The 23,382-nt window shown below is 44.2% G+C and overlaps 1 long non-coding RNA gene across 2 annotated transcripts; it reads left to right on the plus strand.

Moving 5' to 3' along the window:
* The first annotated feature begins 3,384 nt into the window (after positions 1-3,384).
* Positions 3,385-13,793, plus strand: LOC128854418 (uncharacterized). Of its 2 annotated transcripts, XR_008453506.1 has the most exons (4): positions 3,385-3,688; positions 6,471-6,857; positions 7,032-7,186; positions 7,299-13,793. It is a non-coding gene; the product is annotated as an uncharacterized LOC128854418 (long non-coding RNA). The 2 variants fall into 2 exon arrangements; XR_008453505.1 differs by having other exon boundaries at positions 6,471-7,186; positions 7,299-13,792.
* The last annotated feature ends 9,589 nt before the right edge of the window (positions 13,794-23,382 follow it).

Consider the following 23,382-nt stretch of genomic DNA (forward strand, 5'->3'; position numbering starts at 1 on the left):
CAGAAATATCTTAGCATATTCTGCCTTTCCCCTTGCAAGTTCCAGTATATGCAGTCTTAAAGCTGCCCTATGGCACCTCAGGGACATCTGCTCACAGAGGTGAGCAGAGCTCATCCAATTGGCGAGACACAGCATCTCCTCTATGGCTGAGATGTAAATAAGAACACATTTCTGGGCAGATACACAGGCAGAAAGCAAGAATACCCGCGAAGCAGGCTTTAAAACCAGTACCAAGAACTCAAGCACTAGAGCTGTTGTCTCAAACAAGTGGTTAGGCAGTGGTGCAGGAATAAATCTCAAAGAAAATTAAGCAAGCCTCAATCTTTCTCCTTTATTGTTCTAGAAAACAAAGACTTTCTTACAAGATTTAAGACTTAATTTTGTTACGAGTATCTCTCACTATTCACAGCAATAAGCTTCAGCACCTCCCTATCTGCACAGGAACATTTGGAGAAGTGGACTAACTCAATAATGCAGATGCTCATGTCAGTACCAAGCACACCCAAATCATCTCCCCTCAAGGACTTAGAAACACTACCAGTCTCACCACAGTGCTGGTTTGAGAAGACTGGAGGAGAACGGAGCAGGGAAGGTGACTCTCTATGATCAAACAAGTGTTTTTGGCTTCACTTCAGAAAGGTTACAAGATTGTTTTCCTTTTATGCATGTGGGAGAGTAAGCACTGCACAGGGAAATGGGGCAGGAAAGCTGGTTAGGGGGCAGGAAGGCTGGTTAGGGGGCAGGAAGGCTGGTTAGGGGGCAGGAAGGCTGGTTAGGGGGCAGGAAGGCTGGTTAGGGGGCAGGAAGGCTGGTTAGGGGGCAGGAAGGCTGGTTAGGGGGCAGGAAGGCTGGTTAGGGGGCAGGAAGGCTGGTTAGGGGGCAGGAAGGCTGGTTAGGGGGCAGGAGCGCAGAGTCTGAGACCGTGCAGAGTAAAAATGAAACAGTACTACCCTGTGCTTCACTTTTCTGTGATGGGAAATATGAAGAACGCAGAGTCTGAGGGTCCATTTAATCCTTACTCTTATGTAGGCTGCTGCTTTATCACGATGCTTTCCATGATCGTAAATAAACTTGGGAGGCGAATGGGGGAAACCCCTCAACTGTTCTCCACCTGCTTGTGGACTGGATTTACAGTAGGCAATTTCAGGAGACATGGCCCTGAGCTTTCCTCTGCTGTGTTTGATGTCTCAAACCTGCAGACCAAATAAATAACTTGATGCCATTTATTGGACAAATTTAGAGGTCAAATCTGACAAGCCTTCAAGACCACACAGGTTTCCTCTTTGAAAGCCAAACAGTGGAATGTGCCTTTCAGATACTGCAAGGAAGAGCAGTCATCCGCTGACATATTTCCATCAGCAGGGTTTCAAAGCTTGCAGCAGCAGTTTTATTACGTTCTGCCAGCTTTTTCCACCTAAAGGGTACATGTGGAAAGTTTAAGGGAATCGATAGTCGAAATGATTGGTATTATAGCATGACATTCCTCCCCAGCTATCCATGCCACAGCCAGTCCCACCATCTCTGTCCTTGTCAGCAGCAGCTGTAAACTTTAACAACGCTTGTTGTTTTGCAGTAGCAAATAAAACAAATAAAAGACCTGGTTTGTATATAAAAGAACTATTGCCCTGGCTTCTAACTGTGCAGCAGCACAAAATTGCTGAGAGTTTGGATTATTTTGTCCCATAGCCCTAAAAAAATAAAAGCAAGCAATGAACAGCCATAGCCTTTAGTCCATATTTCTCACGTGGAAAACACCGACTGCCTCCTCTCTAGAACTTTTCCAGCAGACACAGTTACAGGCTGATATGTTCAGCTCCACAAATAAAACGTGCAGCAAAGAAATCAGAACTTTTAATTGACAATTGTGGGTAGGCATGATGGACACTGCTGCTCAACGCAACTCAGCACAACCAGAATTAAAACAGCAAACTACGCGACCTGTGTCATAAGCAAAGCAGCTGGGATGCAGAACCTCTGGTTCACCCAACCAACAAACTAAAAAGCAGAATTCATGTACAGTCCTTACATGGAAAGCAGCATGGAAGAATGACACCAAGTTGTTTGCACTACAAAAAGAAATAAAGAAGCGAAATCTAATTTTTTTTTCCCTTAGTTATCTACACCCTGCTCCACTGGAAAGGCAAACTCACCGAGATATTTTGATTCATGCAGATTAGTAGAGTTAAAAGATCAAGGAGCAAACTGCCTTCCAGAATATTTATGATAAATGCAAAGGATGGGCACCTCAAATCTGGCTGTCCCCAACAACAGGTTTGGGGGCTGAAGGGCAGACCTTTCTCTGGGAGCGAGTGCCATGCCCACCCCTAAACCCCATGGAAAAGGAGGGCAAAGATAAAAGCTTAAAACGAGATGAGGGGGGTGGAAGGACTCTACAAATTCACATAATACACCATGCAACTCCAGGAATTTCATTATAAATTTACTTCCTTTAGAGCTGGAATTAAAACTGTCACATTGAAGCCCTCTGATAGAGCATCCCTACACTTCACAAAGTTCTTCTACCCAAATCCTTTGCAAGGAGACATCCTCACTGCAGGATTTTTCCGCTTGAACTACTAGTTTAGAGGGGGTGATATCATGGCACCAACTCCACAAGGAATTGTTCGCTCTGGAGCAGGATTGCCGGTTCCTTAGCAGCTCTTAAAAAGCTAAATGAAACTTTTTTCACCTTGAAGAGACAATACAGAAGTTAGGAAATTTGATCTGACAAAAGATTTAAATGTTCTCTATCACATTGGGCACCTGCAGTATGAATGCTTTTTAAAATAAGGGCCTTGAGAGTAAGAGACCACCTGGAAACATTACGGAACCACAGAACAATTTGGGTTGGAAATGACCTTTTGGACCAAGTCCAGCCCTGAACCCAACACTGCAATGACTGAATCACATCCCTAAGCATCACATCCATGTGACTTTTAAATCCCTCCAGGATGTGGACCCCACTACTCTCCCCTGAGCATCCTGTTCCAGCCACTAATGACACCCCCCACCCCCCCAACTACATCTTTTCCACATTCCTTTGGGACAGATGAAAGTGAAACAGCCTTCTCATAGCCCTTTCTGCAGGACTTGGGGGTGGAAGGTAGCCTTGGGTGGTAGGACTTGGGGGTGGAAGGAAGGCACAGCCGGTACCTCTCCACCCAGCTGGGTGTTGGGAACCCGTGACTCCCTTGGGAACCTCACCCTGGCTGCACAGAGAGCAGCAGGACCCCCAGCTCCCAGTCCATGCACCCCCATGCGGGTAGCACGGGGAGGAGCTGCTGCCCCTGGCCTCTCCATTGGCTGCGCAAATAAAGACTGCACCTGCCGACAGCACCTGGAGGGGCAGAGCCTCAGCAGAGGCTTCCTTAAATCCCCCGTGCTTCCTTGGTGTAAAGATGCCCTGCACGCCTTCCCACTCCTCTCCCTCCCAAACTCTCAGCACTGCCAGCCCAGGACATCCCAACACACAGTGCCACCCGAGTCATGGACCATCTTCCATTCCTCCTCCTCTGGGATTCTGTTCAAAAGAAGGATGGAAAAGAAGAAAAGAACTAGTCCCTGCATTCATTTATTTACCAGCTGTTTTATTTTAAGTTTCCTGTCTCCTTAGTCTTTTTTGTTTTGTTTTGGTTGAGTTCAGCAGAGCAGCAGCAAGACAGGATGGGGACCTGGTTAACCACCACAGGTGAGTGCACGGTGCGACCACGCGCCCTTATGTGTTGTATGGAACTGGGGGGGGGAGCGCTGGGGCTGGGAGCCGCTGTGGGGAGAGGAGAGTGCTTGGGGAGAAGATGCAGGAGGCTGGAGCAAGGTGTGCTAATGCTGTTCACACAGCAGAGGCAGTGCTCCTTCCCTACCCCCATCAATGCAGGAAACTGAGGCCAGGAGACAGCTTTTAAAAGGAAAAATGCAAACTTCTCAACCATTTCCTATGGGCATTTTAAGTTCTAAATAAGAGTTAAGTCATTCAAAGCAGCAATTAATGATATATAGAGAGCTATTTCCCAAACTGTCAAGAATTGTGTGGGTAATCACTGGCCTTTAAGAACACCCTGTAAGTCAGAACTTGCGATGTTGCTCTGGATTTACACTAGTACAACAAATATCAGATTGGAGCTGCCATCCAAAGCCCCATCTGCAAGAACTTAGCTTAGTATCAGTCAGTTGCTCCTCCTCTTGATTTTCTATGCAAATCACTTGAAAAATATTTTCTTCCCTATCCAGAGTTATCACAAAAAAGGCGAAATATTTAAGAATAGTTGTATTTGTTATTTTCCGTATAGAGAATGTGTTAACTTGCTTTAGTCTAAGTTTGCCAAGTAGTTTGAAGTCAAATAGTCCTGTATTGCTGTGCAGCGACACTGTAGATGCTAGGATTCAGCCAGGTGAGCTCTCTCCTAAAGGAGCAGAACTTATCTCCACGATCATAGGAGACACCAGGCTGAGGTTGCTTCCCCCCCACCCGTGGGTCTTTTCTCCTCTTTATGCTGGCAATTGTGGAGCAGCGAGAGTCCAAAGGCCTTCACACAAACTTTTAAATCAGAAAATTGAGCTCTGCAAGTGACTTCACCTACTGCTGTGCCATCAGATTTCTCCCCAAGATAAATGAGCAGTGGTAAAGCCAACTACAAACTTAACTTATTGCTGCGTTGTAAGGCTTGCTCAAAATCAGGAGAAACACAGAGCTATTTTCCCTTTAAAAAGGCCAACAGCAGCCAATTTCAAGCAAAGGCTTTGGAAAAGCATGAGGATAACACGGAGGTATATGAATATGCTCAGACCAGGAGTATTTCCTAGAAGAGACCTGAGCCAAGATTGTTCTCAGATCTGGATCAAGTGGTAGTTGTAGAACAGCGTTGCCTCTGGAGGTCACATTCGGTGTCAGATCTGAGCTTCAGAAAGCAGTTTTTACTTATGCTTAGTCTGAATTACAAGCTTATGTTACAGTAAAACAAATTCTCATCTCCTTTTCTAACCAGGATTACGAGTTACCGGCATTGAGAGCACACAGGGCACTGCACTGAGTTTCAAGTGTTTGCAATCACCAGGCCTGACAAAGTGCATTTAACCTAACAAACGCAACCAGCTTTGGCTCAGAGCGTGTCTTTTTCTTAGTTTCCCTATAGACAGAGAAATATAGAAACATTTGTTCGCTTTAAAGTTCAGAGAAGTCCAGTACAATTCTACGTGACCTTTACTTCAAGGTTTGCCACATCTGAGGATGCAGCGGAGCTTTGCTGCTGCTCAGGTTGATGCAGAAGACTGCAGCCTGAAGCTCAGAACTTCTCCCCAGGGAAAAGCAAAAACAAAGATTGAAAAAAAACCCCATACTGCTAGCCTTCAATTTACTTTCAATTAGTGATCAGGACTGAGGGGGGCGAGCTGACGGAGGTGGGTCCCTAGAGCTTGTATTTCCAGTTTATTACCATTGTTTTAATCTAAGATTATGTTGATAAGCACCTTTCCTTAATTATTCAAGCTGTTCCCAACGGATACCAAAGCCAAATCCAGCCTTGCAGCTGCTGATTCTCTCTCCTGGGCATTCTGGTTTTGCAAATTCCAGGCACAAAGCAGTTAATAGCTGGAAGCTGTGCATTAGGCATTTACAGTGCTAAAGCCCGTTGTAACTTGCCTGATAAAAGGCATTTCAAACCAGCCAGGATTGCACAGAGGAATTTCAGTTGATGGGTTCCTGCCTAGGCCACCCTTTCTCAGGACTTACCCAAATGCTTTTAACATGTCTTGACAAAGCCGAGGGAGCGGCTCTGGTGCAGCAGGTTTATATTTAAAAGCAAAAGTGAGAGAGAAGCACCTTAAGCTATTTGCGCTCTTAAATCCTCTATCAGCACCTCCATAGTGGGGGTGGCTTTTCTTTTTTAAGTACAGGCAAGCATTTTTGTTCATCTTCGCACCACATTTCTGCATCCCAACCGATCTTTTCAAAGCTGCAAGGGAGATGCAAATTAAAAGTCAAAATCTGAAGTTATCCAAGTGCATGGATAAGTTGTCCAAACACATTACTCAGAACTGGACCTTATGTTTCACTGGGTGCTCTGAAATCCCAGTTTTCCAATGTACCAAGGAGGCAGGATCTGCAGCCTGCATCCCTGAATTTGGCGTTGTGTCCCTTTGAAAAGCTAGTGGAAACAATATTTGCCATTCCTTACTGGAATACAGCAAACTTTCATGTCACTCATGGAATTTGTGTATTTCAGGGTAGATTTTTTTAATGTTTTCAGTTCTTTAGGCGAGAAGCCAATGCTAAGTCTATGCTTTATATCCAGACTTTAGTATTAATTTTATAGGTAAAACCAAGATATATCTAAAAAAGTAAAATATTTGCACTATAATCAGATTCCTTTGCAAGGATCTTAGAGCTCTTTCCTGCATAGATGCAGGGATGGGTTGATTTTTGGGGGGAATATTTCTAACAGTGTTAATTTCTTTTACTCTTGTCTCTTTCACAGATTGGAAGTGCTTTGGAAGAGGCAACACCTTTTAGAGGGTTTGGACAGTGCTTAGCTTCACTATTTGAATCTCCAGGCAATCCCATAACACACACAATCTATTTCACAGATGCAGGAAGGCATTTCCATGAGAAGGAGCAACCTGCGATGTGTTCCTGACTCTGCTCTGCCCATGCTTTACAAGAAGCCTGAGGCAAACAGACTCCCGATTACCAAATTATGTGGGGCTGTGACTAAGTGAGATTTCTCCCTTATCTAGGCTAAAGGGAAAGAATAGCTTAACACTGTTCTCATTATTGCCAAAGGTTTTTAAGAAGAACCAGAACATAGAAAGTTGCTTACTGGCACTCTTTGGATTTTGCAAATTCAGGGGTTTAAGGCCAGAAGGTGATTATCCTGTTCGACCTCCCCTGTGAAAGTCCGAAGCTCAAGCCCTTGAGCCTTTAAAGTACCAGGAGCTTCTCCAAATTAAGACCTTCAAAAGGTGGAGAACTGCCATGTTCTTAGGTAAGTTGTTTCCACAGTTAACATAACAAAGTGTACCTGGCTCCTTTGTTACAGGCTGAAATTAAAGTGAATGGAAAACAGGGATATGGAGAAAAAAGAGCAAAGGGAAGTTCCAGCCCATAGCATCCCCATAAGCACTGACTGTAGACTTTCACATCTCCTGTATCAATTTGAACATCACAGGTGTACCAGCTGTGCTTCCCCAAAAGGTAGGTTAATATGCGATAAACTCGCCTGCTTTTTCCCCCCCGAGTGAGATAAGGACGATCCATGGGTTCTGTTGTCCTTCATTCCACCGGAGTCTGTCTCATACCTAACCAGATTTCAGTGGAGTGAAGCACAAGAGGCATGGAGATAAATCAGCAACACGAGGAGCTGCTTCCCACTGGCAGAGAAGGGAAACTGCATGGAGATTTGGATACACCAGGCATCCAAAAAGATCCAGCATGCTGGGAAGTGGAGAGGAGCAGTACAGCAAGCATTAATAACCTGACTATTTCTTGCAAGTCTCCAGTAAAAGCCCATTTTGAGAATGTACTTACTTTCTGCATAATGTGTAAAGATTAAAAGTCTACAAAGACCACAAGCTGCTTCCTGGAAGGCTTGAATTCCTTACTTAGCAGGAAATTAAGCCTTAATGTGGATAAATTAGACATGTAACATCATTGCTTTCAGCCATCTTCCCTCTAGGATTGTTTATCCAGTAAAGAAACCAGAATGTAACCATGTTTTGGTGCACATGCACCTTTCTGCATTTCCTCAAGGATCTCTCTCTGAAGATCCGCACCAGCACTGCCTGCTTCCTTTCAGCTCCCCTGCCTTCAGAATCTGGCAAAACTCCATTAAAATTTTAGACCCATTTATTTTGTAATAAAATGAATGTAAATAAGATTTAAGTTGAGGAAGAAGTTAGATTTTTCAGGCTGAGCCCCGCATAGATCTTTTGAGGTGTCAGTGTAAATTCCTTGAAGGTTAATGCAGTTAAACCTATTTGATGCATAAAAGCGTCACATCTAACACCAATCATTCACCAGTTGTAATTGCCTTTTCAAAGTCCTCACCTCCCTGAGACAAATGCCCCCAAAAATGAGGCCTGGCAAATTTAAACTGAAAAAACAAATAACGTCTTCCTACCATCAGGACGTATTATTTGCTTTGATAGATTTAGGACCAGATTTCAAGAATTTATTGTCCTGTATTATTTCCCAGCTGCCTGCCTAATCCTTCTTTCCCCCTCCGCCTCCTATTTGACTGATTTTAAAAGCATTCAAAACCCACTTACTGATGGCTTTTCTTACAAACGAAATCACGGAAGGGTTTGCTCTCTGGGAAACCAACAGCCACCTTCCACGCAGAGCAGTGCTGCTCTCTTCCAGCTAGCAGTGCAAGTTCTCAGAACTTCTGACATTTATTGCCAGACTCATTGTTAAGCACAACACCCCCTGTGCTAGATACTGTACATAAAATTATTTCCTGCTTAGCATTAATTAAAGTTACACTTTATTTCAAATCGAAGAGAGTCATTAATAATGGAAAAGACCTCTAAGCTCATCCAATCCAACCATCAGACCAACACCACCGTGCCTACTAAACCATTACAACAAGAAGACCACGATATATTTTCAAACCAGAACCCAGCCCACCCTACACTGTTTCATTCTCTATACTTCCTTATCCATTCAATACTCGAGCTCTGTAGACATCCTGAAATACATAACCCAAAAGAGCTCTTGATATCTTTTCCTGAAGCATTTTTCTTCAGGCCATCCCAGAACAACTGAGACCTTACTGAGCCATTCCTTAGTTACGATAGTGATTGATTGTGGAGGGTAACAAGAACACCAGCAAGAAATTGGGTTCCCCCACCCCATCATCTTTGTAGTGAGACAGAGTGGAAGCACAAGAGGGCAAGTATCACATGTCAAGCATAAGCAGATGGAAAACAACTTTACATTTAAATAATCAATAAAATAAGGGTGCCTACCTTCCCACGGCCCGAGCAGCAACAGGTCAGGAGAGTCCTGCACTACGAAGCTCCTTTGGTTCTGTGGAAGATCACTTGAAGCATCATACTGTACTCGCCACCCTCTCGCCCTTACATTCCTGTCTGGTTTCAGATTCCCAGGTGCAAGATGACTTCATTTGTAGGGTACTGTAAGCACTATAGATGGAGACAGAAGTTTAGTTGAGTATTAATGATACCTTAGGGAATATTTACAGCACTACTTTGCCATTTGTTCTCTTTCCCCCCCCCCCCCCCATATGAAGGGCATTTTGGCTAACAGCTTTCCATGCATTAAAGCAATGAATATAATGAGACAGCAGACAAACTATCAGAGAGACACATTGCTATGGTCAAGTCTTTGTCAATGCCCTATGCAGTTAGCAAACCTCCTTTAAGGGATGACAGGTTCTGTGTAAATGCAAGCTCATTATCAAAGGAACCATGGCTTGTTGCTCATATTGATGTAGCACCAGAGACAAGAAAAACCCTCAAGTTATTCTTTGGAGTAATATGTGCAGTCTAAAGACTGAATATTTCCAAACCGTAGAAAGCAAGTGATGATGTAGATCCAGCAATTCAGACAAGAAAAACTTCCTTTCAGGAGAAAGGAATAAGATCAAAGCAACACAGTCAAAAAAGCTGCTAGTCTTGGATCATGGCTTTGGAGGCTCTCCCGTGGGATTGCCACCACTGGTACTCAGGGCATTATGTTAAACTTATCCTTATGAACACCAGGTACATATAAAACAGAAACACAGACCTTTTCTAGCTGCACCCCACTACACTTGACTATTCACAGGCTGACAATGACAAAGTTTATGTGCATAGAAGAACTTAAAGCCCAGTGTCCTTCCCTGACGCTATTTATGAACACCAGTTCCTGAACAGCATCTGTCACTGCAGACTGGTAAGGAGGAACTGGAGAGCCCCCTGAAATGTGTTGGTTTGGGGCATATTTATTTGAAGCACTTGTTACCAACAGCCTCAGTATTGACTTCAGAGTGCAAAAATATAAACCAAAGGTGGTAGCTATGTCTATTGAGACACACTTCTCTATGGAAAAGGGCATGTTAGCAAGAACGGGAGCCATGCTAACCACTTCAGCTTTAGAGACAGCATTTCTTAGACTCCCACTGTACAGAGACACAAGAGCTTGGACACTGGGGGCTTTCACCACGGGTTTCACAGCCCATGAGCTGCTCTGCTCCCAGAAAGGGCTCCAGCACAGACACCACAACCCAGTCCTCCGCATCTAGATCTAAATGAGAAATAACTGTTGAGCTGAATGCCCAGGAAGACAGAGCTAGAAAAGCCAAAAGTTTAAGCTTTTTATTAGTTACATTTCAGTGTTGTGCCTAAATTCATACCTAAAATCAGGTTTTATTCAGTAGGCAGCCAGGCCTTGAGTTGCTTCAAACGCATGTTGCCTCGTGGCTGGTGTTGACTTTGCAGAGCTCTGGAGGGGAGGCTTGGCTGAGGGGCCCTTTAGAAACCCTTTACAAATGTAGATTTGATTGACTGACTGATTGAACTTAATTGCAGACATTCTCTTAATTGTACACTTAATTACTGACACTATGTCAAAAGATTTCTGATGCAGCACCTGGAGGACAACCTTGTGGGTGCCAGTCAGAGCCAGCTGCACCCGACACCAGGGAGGTGCTGCTCATCGCTCCAGCTTGGAAGGGGAAAAATCATAATATTTTAATAATATACAATTAGGGCTTCACCCACCCTCAAACACGCGTGTGCACGTACACACAATCACAACCCTCTTTGCAGGGAGGGCATCCAATACATGCAGAACAGAAAAGAAACAAAGGGTGATAATTATGGGACCATGTGACAGTTCCACCCTTTTGTGGTCTCTCCTAATATTGCCAGCATTGTCAGCCGCAGGGGGAGGGCAGGATGCCATCGGGTTTGGCAGGAGCCATGCAGCTGTTGGCCACTCTAGATTTAGTAACTCCAGATTTTTTTATGCTAAAATTGTAACCAGAAATAAAAACCCACGATGTTTGTTCAAAGGTTAAAACTCTGAATGTTCTCAGCAGTTATTTTGGGTCACCACGGGTCTTCCTGAAAATAGTTACACACAGAGAAAAGAAAACAGCCTTCTTACTGTTTGTAATAAGAAATATCTGCAGGAACTTGGTGATTATGGCTCCTATACTTCTCAAAGGGCAAATTAGTATTTCAGTGAATGCAAAACTGAAACCCATGCTGCAATAGGTTGTATGCATAGTGCATACGATGCATGAATAAGTGGAAACTAATCTGGGTGTGTGCATTTTTTCCTCACTATTTTTACCAATAAAGTCACTTTTACTAAATTTTGTTATTAACTAGATGTGCTAGTCAATAAAAAAAAAAAATGAGTGGCTGCAGGGTATTAGAGGTACTTCCACCACTGCTGCATGCGAATCGGTGTGGGAATCACAGTAACATCAGTGTACTTATCCTCCGAAGCCATAGACAGCTCTGCTACTCCTGCTAGGGATCTGAGGCCAACCAACCCAAAATTCCTACCCAGGTCTCAAAGATTGCCTGGCCACTGGTCAGCTCAGGTTACTATGAGGTCTGTGACCGAACTGGAGCTAAATCCCAGGCTGGTGACCAAAGGACAGATAATTGAAGATAATACCCTCCCAGCAGTTTTTCCCCAGAAAGATTTTTAGGGTCATCCCACAGCCCCACACTGCCTGGCTGTGCACGCAGCTCTGCACACCTCTGCTTGAGGTGCTGCGAAGGAGATGACTTTCTGTCCCTGCAACAGGTCACGCCCATCAATATTGAGGCCAGCAGAGCTCCATGCCTCTGTTGGGAGGCAGGAGAGGAGGGCAGCAGCCTCAGGGCAGTTATAGCAAGGAAACTGCAGCTGCAGTGCCTGGTGGAGATTGCACAAGGGAGGCTGGAGCAGCCCTCACCGCAGCAGCGAGACCTCTGCCATGGGGAGGAGAAGCTGAACAGCAAGGGGAAAGAGCAAGACAGAGACATGAGGATCAAAGGGAAGCTAAATGATGGCAACTGAGATGAAAAGGGAAGGATTTCTATTGCAAAGCACAGAAGAGAGGCTACAGTGGTATTTACAACCTGGTCTCCTACCTCTGAATCTACTCCACACCGAGACACACACAGCAGCTGCTTGCACAGCACAAAGGCCTCAATAAAAAAAGGACCAAACTACTCTGCAAATTAAGGATTGACAACCTCAATAAGATGCAGAGAGAGAAAGTTAAACTTGGAACACCACTAAGTTATTCCATCAGTAGCTGGATCCCCTCTGAAGCACCTCTTAGTCTGGAAGAATCAGACTGACACTATCTGCTCCTGTTGGATCAGAGCAAGACAGAACAGTCCAGATATGCAGGGCTGGTTAGGAAAGGGAACATCTACCAGAAAACAGTAGCGTTGGATTTTAAGCATCTATACAACATGTACCATATCAGAGAGACCCTATAAATACAGTCAGCTTGGGTGCTGATGCATAGCTAAAAACCCCAAAAAACAGAGCACACAAAGACTATACCGACAACTGGCAGAGACAATGGGAATTGTTTTACACCCGCATAAATGCAATTTGCTCAAAACACCTGGAGTCTCGTTAATTTACCTGTGACATGTTGCTACACTTAATTGCCTTTGACAATTAGTAACATTTCAACACCTCCTTTAATGGCCCAATTATGAGAACACTTGTCTTCTGCGCAGCAGATAGAAGAAAATAGATGGGTGAACTTCCAATGCAAAACTCCTCTGCAGGTATTTTAATGAAGAGCTTCAAAAGCAACTCCCAAAGAAGCCGTTTGGATTTTGTTTGGCTCACACTGCAGAGCCAGGCTGGGTTTGCTCAGCTCCCTGGTCCTGCCCCTGCGACAGCCACCGCTCCAAGAACCACACTGCAAAATTAATTACATGGAAAAGTGCTGAGCAGTCCCCTCCTTCCATTTCTTGCGCCTGATATTTTATCGATTACTCCCGAGCACTAAACAAAATGCATCCTTTGTAAAATAAACCCTTTTTCTGAAGTGGGAGAAACACGATGGGCATAGGAACACAGAACCAACTCTTCCAACTATACAAGCTCCTGCATGTGTAGCAGGAATATTTGTTAGACTGAAGATCTGCAGGACTGCTTTGCTGCAATACGATTGCAAGCACTGGCTGAAGTCTGATATCAGTTTTCTCTTACAAATAAGCAGTTAACTTCACATGCTGCTTCAAGGCTGGTCACAGGTGCTGGATTTGACAACTACATTGAGTGCAAGAAAGCGGGGAAATCCCGCAAGATATTTTCTTGCCAAGTGTCCCGATGCCAAGGACAGCAGCCCATTTCATCCTATCTCAGGGAAGGAATGGGATCCTGCCCTAGCCCGCAGCGATCTCCTTCTGCTTTCTGTCACTGGAGGTGTCTAAACTGGGCACAAGGCAGAAGAAAGCTCACCAACCCAAACTGGCTTCTCCAAAACAGCCGATATACTCTTAATGTTGGATAGAGTTTATGAATAAAACAATGTTTTACTAAACTACTATCACATTTTGATTGAATAGCATTTGGACTACATGGGAGCAGACATATTCCTGAAAGTAATTGGTTTTCCACATCTGCTTTACTTTCTAATTGGACTAATTACTTCAGTGTAGGATCATGTTCACTACTCTCCAAAAAGCAAGAAACCTTGATTTACAGTGAGAAGAGCAGCAATTAGAGAGAATTAATTCATACGGCAACATCTAAATAAATCATATTATGAGAAGACAGCAATGTAATTATTGTGACTGGTGACTCCCTTGTGGAGAAATATCATCCTTAAGCCTAAATCAAGCTCAGTTCTCCAAGGATTCCACCACAACCCCTCCAATTTCAGAGCATGTACTACCAATTTTATGTTTTAAACTTAATTGAGGTGCATTGTCAGAAACAATAGGGTCTGACACTCCTCAGGCAGCTGAGAAAAGCTATCAAATACTTGACAATACCATGTTTGTCCTCTGACTCAAGTGTGCGCTCAACAGCCATGGATAACATGCCAGCAGCAGCTTCCAATCAAATGTGCATAAATTTGATGGGTCTAATACCCTCCATGACGAGTCGGGCTTTTCCTGCTCTCCAAACCCAGCCTGCCCCATCCAGCTGGCCGATGAAAGGGTTTAGTGAGGAGAACACGCACAATGACAGGGTTTGAGGGTACCATCCTGCCTTTTACATTGATAATTTATCTTCCTGCTTATACCTTAGCAGTCTGGGATAGGAGAAGGGGAAAAAGTCTCAAGCTGAAAGAGGGGAGATTGAGATTAGATTTTAGGAGGAAACATTTTGCTGTTCAGGTGGTGAGGCCCTGGCCCAGGTTGCCCAGAGCAGTGGTGGCTGCCCCATCCCTGGAGGGGTTCCAGGCCAGGTTGGGTGGGGCTCGGAGCCCCTGAGCCAGTGGGAGGTGTTCTGGCATGGAACTGGATGGGGGTTAGGACCCACCCTGACCTGCACAGTCAAAGACAGAGGGTAAAAAGGGTCATTTCAATAACCACGTTGCAAACCTGAGACCAACAAATCTGTCAGAGTAAACTCAGGAGCACAGTTTACTTAAGAAACAGCCAAAAATTACAAAGCAGGTACTGAGGAGCACTGCGGGTGGCAGCTTCTCAAAGCCACAAAACCCAGATCCCACTGACTTCAGATCCCAATCTGAAACCTTGAATACAGCCAAGGTCGCTAAACAAACTACAGCACAAACTCAGATTCAAACCCATCCACCATAGTGCCAAGGAAAACAAAGGTAGAGCAAGGCAAGTTGGAGAAAAAGAGAGAACAAAGTAGCAGGGGGAAAAGAGTTATCACCACTCCCATAGGACACCAGCAGCAATTCCTCAGGGATACGTAGTCCGGTCGTTCTTCATGCCAGGTGAGCAGCAGCACTTCTTCAGGCTGGTTCCACGGAGCAGTGGACACACATCTTGGCAGGCACTATTTATAGGGCAAGTCCATGCCTTGTTAGTAGGTGGCAGGGTGGGAGGGGGGGAGCAATGCCTGCTTCTACACCACCTCCTCTCATGGCCAACCAGCAGCCACAGAAAAGCCCCTCAGCAGCACACAGACACAACAAAAACAAAGAAATTGCTGCCCAAGTCTGGCCAGCAGTGCTGCTCTCAGGCAGTGCTTGAGACACAACGAATACAAGCGAAGAAGGCAGTCTGCAGGATGGACTTGAAGGCCCCTGCCAACCCAAACCATTCTATGATCTTTTGATGAAGATCAGCTGTTTCTTTGCTACTTTGGCAAGTGGTGAAAGCCATTTTACTAAGGCAGACCTGCCTTCCTCTGCTTTAGTTCTGTCCTTTATGTCGTTCTCATCAAGTCACTGGAAACTTGTATTCCTCACAAATCCCTCCTGCTACGGAAATCACTGCTGCCTCCTATCATCCATGTACTTTCAGAAAGAACCCACAATGCCCTTTTTGGAGGGTAAGAGATTATTTCTACACACAAACCTGACCGCACTGAATTTTCTGTGCGGGAAATTCATGGCTTAGAGTTTGCCATGCCAAGAGCTGGCTCTGGGCATGGAGGCAGAATAATCCTGTACATCAGTTCGTCAGTTCTCTTAATGCAGTGGTTCTTCCAAGGTGTGTTAGAGTACAAGATTAACCCTCTGAATTAATAGCGGGCATTCTGCGTTTCAGAGACTTCTACACATTCAATAGTCACATTGTCTTACCCCATCATATGACATGCACAAGCGTGACAAGAATTAGCATAATATGCTGTTATACTTTATGTCCACAGCCTGACACATCATAAATCCCTTGCATCAGAAAGCCAAGTTCCACATCCAAACAATTACCTTCTTTTGGCAAATGCTTGATCCATTAGGAATTAAGGTGATAAATTGTCAGTTCAGACAGGTGGAAACATATCCATCTCGATTTGCTGTTCTTTTGCCACGGCAGATAAACACAGCCATCAGTTACAGCGCCTGCTTGCTGCAATCAGGGCTCCAGGACTTGGAGGGGAAGGTGTTGAACACTGAGCCTGTAGCTTTGTGGCTTCAAGCACACACATTTAGGACATTTAGCTCTTTGCGTTATTTATTGCCATTCGAATCTTCTCTCCCTTTCCTTCCGAGGAGTATTCATGGCTGCTATTAGTCTTGAAATATTAAAAGAAAATAAATAAAAATCAAGACACAAAAAATAATCAATAATAAAATCTGTAAAAACAAAAAGTACTCTCTGCGCTGTGAGTTGATGTCAGACATTTGCACACCTATGGTAAGAATCTTCGGGGCTAGATTCCCTGCACCCCATAAGCTGGAGGCCATTTATCACAGAACCATGGAGTGGTTTGGATTGGAAGGGACCTCAGAGCCCATCCAGCTCCAATCCCCCTGCCATGGGCAGGGGCATCTTCTACAGGATGAGGTTGCTCAGAGCCCCATCCAAGCTGGCTGCCTCTACTCCCGTTGCCCCTCTTCTCCCTTTGCACTCATTGCACAAGGGCCACAGCCAGGAGAAATTTAGACTTCAACGACAGAGAGGAGCTTCACAGCTCCGAATTGCGCCCACCCCTGCACACACCTACAGGAAAGGCTCAAAGCAACACAAAACTAACCTATGTGACTTCCCTGGATCACTTCAGAAGAAATGTTTTTAATTGATCTCAGCCCTATGTATCCATAACAAAAATATGGATGGAGAATTGTCAGAGGTCCTGATGAAAATGAAGAGGTCCATGAACATGAAGGCATAAAAAAGACCCGAAGCTGTAAAAAATAAATATATTCAAGTATCACAACAACGCAAGAACTATTTTGAAGGTAAATGGAACAGCTAATAATTCACAACCATTATTCTTTTATCATTGTTCAGCTGAAGGTTGAGACGATTTTAAGACTGCAATTATCAACAATAGATTTCATTGAAATCAGCTCCTCTGCTGCATTTCTCACTACTCTCCCCTCCTCCTAAATAAAGACGGGGGAGCAACAAAGAGCACAACATCTTTAACACAGAGAAATACCTTTCCAAGAAATATCCATACAATCAGATATACCAAAAAAAAAAAAAAGGGGGGGGGCGGAAAGCAGAGCCTGTTTGGGCTTTATTTAAAATTGAGCCAATTAAGACATTTTCTTTATGTCATATTGGTCAAGTAAGGATGGAGGAGAAATTCCTCACACACGCACTATTCAGCCATGTAGCTTTTTACTCCTTTTGGCTAAGTTTCAGTTATTGCTCCTTGCAGGCCACTCCTATCAGCTCACCATAAAGACAAGTCTCATACAATTTGGAGCAGTGGAAGGAAAATAAATGGAATCCAAGGAAGGAGGCTGAACATCCAGCCTGGCTCAGCACAGGAACAGGCAGAGAGAGGTCTCGCTGCGCTTTACAGAGTGGCAGCCCCATTATTCCACCTCTCCAGCCTCCACCACACAGACCAGCAAGAGCTCTACCAACGCTAATTAACTTAAATTTAAAATCCATGTTCTACTAAAGGTACCAGGCAAAAAAACTGCCCGCTTCAGGTTTGTTTTTCTTTTCTGTTGCTTTCTTCCACTTTCTCCTAATAACCGTGGATTAATGAACAATTACAAGGCTTCATTCTTACCGCCATGTAATTCCAAGAAAGAAAGAGCATCTTTCTGGAACATCATGCTTGAAAAACAAAGGAGAGCTTTGACTGTCAAGTCAGTGATGTTCCCTCTTCACTTAAAAGCTTTCCAATTTACTTACAAATTATAGTGTTTTTAATGCAAATTAAGCACTAGAGAACATTCTTTCCTTCCCCCAGATTAGCAAGAACCAAATTGACCAAGAAAGCCAAACATGGAATCTGGACGCAATGAATATTTAAAATAATGAGCCTGTTTAATTATTCGGATTGGTGAAGTATGAGGTTATTAAATGCCTCTGAACTGATGACAGGGTTCGAGCATATGGTTTTGCTTCCTGAACACAGAGAAAATGTTTTCTGATACTCTGTGTTCCAGTGTTCTTTGTTGAATTAACTACGGGGATGAAATACAGCTACACATGCTTAGGGACCTTTGGGAAATCTCTCTTGCTTCAGAAGCAAATACCACGCTGTGGAAGGCAGAGGCACCCCAGGAAACAGCGAATGAGAGCACACAATCAACCGATTCCTGCATAAGCTACCTGCCTTTTTCTTGCGACTTAGGAAAAAACGAAGTTCATTCTGTTTTGCTTTTGCACCAACACGTCTGTGTACACCGAGGTACACAGGAAAACCCTAAACCAGAGGGACCAAGTGACAGACATCATGCTGAACCGGACTAAAGAATACATCAAATTCTCTGTATTTCCTATTAGGATTAGAATCATAAAATGGGTTGGGTTGGAAGGGTCCTTAAAGCCCATCCAGTTCCAACCACACTCTTGCAGAGCCCCTCGAGGTTACATGGGTGAAAAGTTCACATCCCAGTGGCAACTCATTCATACCTCCTGATTCTTAAAACAATCTGCTCCTTCCTGAACCTATTTTTGGCTATAATTAGAGATTCTGAAGCTTCTGGAGACTGAAAGGGGAAAGAGGTGAATGAGCACATCTGGTCTGTGCCTGCCGGCTTGGTGTCTTGTACTTTAAGCATCCTAAATATCTAAACCAGAGCACAGGGTGCCTCTGCCCCATGACGTGCTCTCAGAAAGGTCAGAACCCAATGGAGAAATTCACAGCTCTTGGGCTTTTTAGTATGGATCCCCATCCTCCTGGTTCCCTATGTTTTGGCTTAGTCAGTATGCACCTGACTCCCATCTGCCATTCCATCTCCTGCACCTCACCAACTGCTTCTGTTCCCTCAAGGAGAAAGCTGGAAGCCACAAAAGACAAAACACTGATAATTACCTTGTCGACATCTTTCCTTGAGCTAGCACATAGGAGCAGTTGGGGATTCATCTAAATTAAACCCTTCTTCTACTTCCTCTTTGGCTTCTCGCACACCAACACAATTATGTATCACGTGAAGAACATTTGAACCCTAACCCCAAGACAGATGCTTCAAAACGGTACAGGGAAAACACAGGCAAGAACAGAGATCAGACATCACCGTGTGGGCTCAGAAGGACCAGACAAGAAACAGTTTCAATTGCTGAGATTCCTCTACATTCTTTTGCCAAGGTTTTTTTGATGATGACGTTTTAACTATTTCCAATCAACGTCTAATCCAGAACACTTTGAAGGTAGGAGCCTAGGCTGTTCTTAAGGACCAGGGCATTCAGTGCTGGCAACACTGCAATGCTCCCCAGCATGGGCTGAGCCTTGAGGGACCACAGACACCTCAAACCAGGTCTGACATACTCGCATATCACTCTACTGGCAAAACACATCCTTCTGCAGCTCCCTCTGAGCTTTTCCAGCAGAGGCTGGCAAATTTCCCCTCAGTTAAAAAAGAAAATATTCAAGTTTCTACCTCCATGAGCTACTGAATGAAAAAAAAAAGAAACCACAAAACCCACAAAAGCCAACTAAGCAAACAAAAAGGAGATAAAAGCAGTTTGCTTTAAGGCAGCAGCTTTTCTGAAAGCCCACAGTAAATCTTTAAGATTATCAATAATGAACACATTCAATGTCTTTTTTCGTCTTCTTTTAAATCACTTCTTCCAGGGGAAAGAAATCAGTCCAGGGGGTTGTTCATATGCGAGCTGCATTTATTATCAAGGGATTGAGACTGCTCGAGATGGAGAGAAGCAACATGAGCCTCGACAAGGCTTGGGGAAAAAAAAAACCCACACGCTGCCACTTTATAGTCCTTCCTCCACCTCTTTGTCACAGCACCCCAGTAATGAGCACTGGAATTCATCTCTCTCTAATGACACTCACAGTGGTAGATGTTTTCCCAAATTTAGTCAAGTGACAATATGAAGTCTTTAATATGCAAAGGAGCCCTTTGTGTAACGCACCAGAACTTTGGTGTCTTGTCATGCCTTACAGGAATTTCAGGAGAAACAAATTGCAATAATCATAGGAGGGAACAAGTCAGAAAGAACGTGTCACAGCAGCAATGAAATCTTCTGTCGATTTTCATGTCTGTGTAGACATATATTGCACAAAAGTAAAGGCAGTCCCATGAATTTCTTATAAATCACAATCATTTATTCCTATGGAGACCACAAACATCACACACCTGAGTAGCAGCAAACACTGTTGTCACTTAGTCACTCCCCTTGTTTCTCACCTGCAGCAAATAAAATTATTGTGCCTTAAGCCCTGTCCTACTTGTGTCACATAAGTGTTTTCCTCAGTTAGAGGCATTAGGAAAGCCTCGGCTCATGCTCTTTGCATATGTCACATATTAGTGTGCTTAGAGACCAAGAGGACTTCTTTGCAGGACCATTTCCCAGCCACAGTAGAAGCAGGGCTGCCAGCCTTCATGCTACATAAAGCACAATCTGGGTCTCAAAATAATGAAACAGGCTTTGCAATGGAAGAATTGAAAGAAGAAATAAATTTGACCTGTTAATTTTTCTTGGCTTTTAAGCTCCTACCCTTACTGACATCATCTCTGCCCTCTGCATACCAGTGACAGAGCACAGCACTATGACTCAGTATGGATGCTCCCACAGGGACACAGCAGGATGGTGCTGTGCTCAGACACCTCCCAGCTCTGCTCCCGCCCAGTTACGGATAACGGGTTAAAACAACCTGAAACAGGACAACAGGGTGAAAATAACACTTAGACAGTAACACCTTGGTGTCATCACCCCACCAGCGATCCCCTAAACCTGTCTGCCCCTGCAGCACTGCCGACACCAGCAGATATCACACCACAGAGACAGATCCTGTTATTCCAGTAAGCACAGTTTATGGTGTGGGTTGCCAGCACGTTTACATCCATTTTTGGTCATCACATGCAACACTAACACAAGTTCTCACCTATTTTACTCCTACCATTCCCATCCAGCAAGATGCAGGATGGCTTCCTTTTTCTTAAGTGGAGAGGAAACTAAAGACAATGACATTTTCCTCCTAGCCTCTAATCATTATGTTAGAAAATCCCTCTGGCTCAATGTGTTAAATTAAAAGAACGTGTCATTTTCTCCTGATAATTTTTAATTGATCACATCTACAACATAGGTGGAGCTGCTTGGCTGGCAAGGGTCCACATCAAACAAAGTGTCCTATTTGTTTGTGATTTCCCCGGGGCATCTTTTAAACCGTTAAAATTTGCAAACAACTTGATTTCTTATTAACACAGTTTCTTAACTGCTTCCATGGGAAAAGACTCAAGTTATTTGCATCTTCTTTCTTAGGGCTCCAGGGCTTTAGCACAAACATTTAAGGAGAAGATTTTAAAGGAAGCAAAAGCAGAAGAGCTGCTCCAGAGCCAGTCCAGGCTGGGATTTGGTACTGCGGTACAAACAGAACAGACCCTCCTCTTGGCTTGCTTGGATACCTGCACATCCTACAAGTGTGGTTTGAACCTCTTTGAGGCTGATGAATTTGGGATGGCTCCTGGGCATGTTCTTGGATAACGTGTTATTGGCAGCTTATGCGAAGCCACCTTTCTTTTCCCCGGTGTTTGCCAAACAAGGGCAGCGCCAGAGACCTCCATCTCTAATTTCAGAGACGTCCATCTCTAATCTAATACCCAGCAGGGTTTCAGGACACAGCCTGCCCCGTTTGAATCCACAAAAAAAGCACTGTGTTCGCAGAAATCCAGCGTATATCTCAAGCACAGTAAATTACAGAGAGCTTTTAGACAAGTACATTCTTATTCCAACAGAGTACCTCATCATTTTAATGCGTTAATCAAATCTCCGTGGTTCAGGACTGAAGTCCCTGCGTTCATCATCAATTCAAGATGAACCTATTATTTAGGTTCAGAAAATTACTTGCTAAACACAATCAAGCGTTGCTTTTCTGAAGTCTTTATAATGGGAGTGTTTTCCTTGCTGAAAGTCTGATGGGAGATCTCCCTTTGACCAGCACTCCTGCAGCCGCTGCACGGTGGGGCAGCCCAGGGCAGGCAGCATGGACAGGGCAAGCATCTCAAGAGCTACTTCATCTCACTTCAGCTTAACTCCGCACTTGGAGCTCACAGCAGAAGCTCCAGCCACACTATTAGACCACTCTTACCATCCTTTTAGCCCCTCCAAACCCTCATTAGCCCACTCCATACTTCCACACATGCTGCCATGGGTGGCTGTGATGCCACCACAGGCACACGGTTTCCAACACTCAGCAGAACTGAAACTGGGGTTTTCCATACCCATCTTTTTCCTAACGTGGAGCTTGGAGGGGATGATCTGAGAGAACAAAACTACACGTGGTCACCTGTTAAAAATACTTTCCCATACAGCTTCTGATGGCTGCCAGAAGCCAAGAGATGCGCTGTCTTAATCCACAAGACAGGATCTACCTGGTGTACTTGGTAAGAGGATCAGAGAAAGGTAGCAGCGAAAAAACAACGCAGCGTCTGCCAAGGGAGATGGCTCTGACCTACCCTGCTCCTTCCCTTCCCCAAATCCAAGCTCCCCAGGGATTCGCAAGCATTTGGAATTTCTATTCAGAATTTTTCAACAGTAAATTGTATTTTTCTAAAAGAAGTGTTTGAGGGGAGCATTGCATTCTGGAGGTTTTTCACGTATGCATTTCTATTTGAGAAATACTCAGGCAGGGATTTCAGATCCATCAGGTGCCTGTGGGAATAGATTTACAGGGACTACCTACAGCTGAAATGGAAATCCCCAACTCCTCCCATGCTTTTTCCAGGGAGACCAAGCACTGCTCTAGTCAGTTGACTGCATGCACTCTCACAGTCAAAAAACACCCAGCAAATGACACCCAATTCGCCATAAGCCAATACATTTCACACAGGCACTTCACATATAAAGACAAAAATATAAATCCCAGTGCTATATTGAAGCTGGATATCACCCAAAAGTCAGGAGTCTATTTCTTGGCTCTAAATATCACTGGGAAATATAAAGGGATCCTTTTAGTTAATACTGATTATTATTCAGTCTATCATTAACAGCAACTGCGCACACTTTGATGGACGGGTTGAGAAGCAGCTTTGTTTCGTTTTATTGCCGATTCCATGACTAGTTGCCAAACTTTCCTTATTACTGGTAATTAGATCCTGTTAGTTCAGCATCTGCTTCTGCTCCAGCACCAAGTGCAAAGGACTCCTCATACACGAGGTGGGGTCTATATCTAGGACAAGAGGGGGTTCTGTGCAGGCTCTCCCAAGTTTTGAGCGGGCAGGAGCTGCTCCCTGCACAAAAATGGGGGAAAAGAGACCCTCTTTGACTTCTTGGTCTGAACCACATTTAAGACGACCACCTTTCCAAACACCAAAGTGCTCATCTTTCCAGCACATATAACAACACACAATAAAATGATTGGCAATGGCAACATCTAGGTCTCCTCCTGCTGAACGCGGAATG

The sequence above is a fragment of the Cuculus canorus genome, chromosome 24, assembly GCF_017976375.1.
Source record: "Cuculus canorus isolate bCucCan1 chromosome 24, bCucCan1.pri, whole genome shotgun sequence".
NCBI classification, from domain to species: Eukaryota; Metazoa; Chordata; class Aves; order Cuculiformes; family Cuculidae; genus Cuculus; species Cuculus canorus.